We start from the raw sequence: 2,861 nt of genomic DNA on the forward strand, positions 1-2,861 counted from the left end.
AACCGACTTTAGCATGACACCTGTCTTAAGCTAGTGCTATCGGAATCGGTGCCTTACTCAGTACATCAACCTGCTGAAAATCAAATTATGCGCTCACATACAGTGCTAAAATACAGATGTATGTATCACTCACTTGGAGAGGTTAAAAGAATTTGTCAACGATTTTAATTATTTGAAAAATAAAGCATTTGAAACATCTGTAACATAATGTTAAAGTGATTACACATAATATATAAGAAATTTCCCACATTTCAGATCGAGGAAGGTTTTTCTTCTATGTTATTGCCAAATTATGAGCATAACGTCACAAAAATAAGACGCACAAAGTGCACTATTACACCACAGAAATGGAGGGCTGTGTGCATGTTTATGAAATGCTACTGACTACTGTAATCCACGCAAGAGACACATGATGCAAAACATATTCTGTGTTTCTGTGAAAAAAGTTTAGTGTCAGAGAAGGCAGAAGCAGTGCAGAGACCTAATCTAAAAACTAAGGATGGCACTTGTCATACTGCAGTGTATAGTCACATCATGCGGCTGGCTTTTGCTTGCCAAAACATCATTAATGTCCATTAATTGACAATTTGTAAATAAGTTGACTTGAAACTTCAAACTTCAGAAACCCGCTATGATTCCACCAAACAGTGGCTATCACTGCTACAGCCACGTCACAAACATCACTAGCAAGACCAGAGAAGAGGTGACAAGGCATCTTTATTTCAGAAAGAGGCTGGAGGAGAATGTAGTGTCAAACAAGGAAATAATTTTCAAGACAGTGTGAATGTTGAACTCCAGCTGTGCATCTGTGGAGAAAAAGAATGGAAATTAGCATCAAGGCACAATTATATCAAGCACATTAAATTGAAAACCCAACTTCGTCTTTAACTCTTATGACAGAAACTAATTACATTCTTCTCAGAATTATGTGCAAAGATTCAGCCATAATAAATAGCTGGACTTGGACTTTCAGTCCCCTGTAGCATATAAATTCACCAATGCCATTACATCATGAATGTGATTTCTTAAGTTTTAGTTACAGTCTTATCCAGTGTGAGTATGCCTAAGAGTCTTAGGTTTTTATATAGAAGAAAAAAAATTCTGTCCACACACAAACTCAGTACGTTAATAATAAACAAAAAGAAATTAATGATAATAAATGTGGTGCCACTAACCTGACATCTTCAATCCGTTGTTCTTACGCTGCTTCTTGTTTTCTTAGTGAGAGGGCTGGAACGAGAAACAAAAAGATCAAATAGATGGTGAGAAAACGACAGCAAGAGGGCTTCAAGATCACACATTTGTGAACTATGCAAGTACCACATATTGCTAGCACATTGCATAATTTGCTAAAATACCAACATCAGTCATACTCTGAAAAGAATTGAAAAATGTGTGAAACACTTGCAGACAGAAAATTACTCTTTGCAGTTGAAGAAAGAAAAGATGAGTCATGCAGCTCTAAGACTCAGACACCATTCAAAACACAGCTAAAGCATTGCCCTAAATATGGTAACAGACCCTTTTGAACTTTGTTGTGTTGACATGTCGAATTTCTACAAAACTGTCAGACAGTTAACCTGTTGAGGTCACGATAGATGACAGCAGGAAGATTGTGTCTGAACATCATTACCTTCTGCACCAGAGGACAGTGGCCAAAACAATGCTCTTTGTGTGCTGCGGCTCAGCACAGTTCATAGGTCTGCTAAATGGTCTTGGCCACCACCACCCATCCAATTTTCAGGTGTTGAGCATGACACAGGTCGTCCTCCCCTACATATTGAGAGAAACAGACAAGTTCTGAAACTCACATAATTAAAATGCCATTAAGTTGGTTAAACAGCAACTTGTGCTTAGACAACAGGGCAATTTTTTATTTCATTAATAAATCACTTATTAGCCAAACTATTACAATATCCAATTATTAGTTCAGAAATACAACAAAAAAATACATGTTGTCGTTAGCAGTATGTAATAAATTGCTTATAGCAACTTAACAAAATTGCACTTTGCTGACTGAGGTCCAAAAAGAACGTGTTTTTAGATCATCTATTTCTTTTCGGTTAACTCTAACATTAAGATGATATCAATAAAATACACGAAATAAACTAACCAAATCAATAAGGTTATTTATAGGAACACGTGCGTGGCTTAGCTATTTGTGACTCTCGACTGCCAAATTACCACAAATGTACATAATTTAGGTTATTTCAAAACATGCTAATTGAATGATGTGATACTAATTTTTAAAAAACAGTTAGCTACACTGAAATACAAATGTCTCTCATGCGCAACACATCAAGTAATTATCTATTATTCGAGCACAAACATGATCTTGTTCTAACTTTTGCACAAAATAAACGTTGTCAAGGTTATGCATAAAAAAAACCCTTACTTTACTTTAGACTAACTTTAATACTTACCAACGCAAGAAAAAGTTAGCTTCTGTAGCTCATATTTAGTTTTTCAGTGCGTCCACTTGTTTTCACCAGCTGATGTTCTTGAGCTCAACAGCTGGCCTTTGCGTATCCACGTCTGATTGGCTGAATAACGTCATGTGACTTGTAGCTCACGGTGCCATTGGTTCAAGAGATTTAGTAAACCGAGGCGTTTGCCTGTAAATATAACAAACTCTAAACTGGGATTAAATACAAATGCCAAACAAACAAAAAGTGATTAAAAAGGCTTTAAAATGTAAAATATCCAGGTACTTCTCCACGGCGGATCATTGTTTTAAAAAACTAATGCGGCCTCGGCCCCCGCCGATTTTTTTCGGAACGTGACGACCAAAAAAAAAAACAAAAAAAAAAACAAACAAAAAAAAAAAAAAAAAAAAGAAAAAAACAGGAAGTGACGTCATT

The 2,861-nt window shown here is 36.0% G+C and overlaps 1 long non-coding RNA gene across 1 annotated transcript; it reads right to left on the bottom strand.

Annotated features, from left to right (window-relative positions):
• Positions 1-700: 700 nt before the first annotated feature.
• Positions 701-2,519, bottom strand: LOC306756722. The gene is made up of 4 exons (XR_013771331.1): positions 2,424-2,519; positions 1,634-1,773; positions 1,176-1,230; positions 701-806 (listed from the first exon to the last, which is right to left on the bottom strand). It is a non-coding gene; the product is annotated as an uncharacterized lncRNA (long non-coding RNA).
• Between the last annotated feature and the right edge of the window lie 342 nt (positions 2,520-2,861).

This window comes from Telmatherina bonti, assembly GCF_933228915.1.
Source record: "Telmatherina bonti genome assembly, chromosome: 6".
Taxonomy (NCBI): domain Eukaryota; kingdom Metazoa; phylum Chordata; class Actinopteri; order Atheriniformes; family Telmatherinidae; genus Telmatherina; species Telmatherina bonti.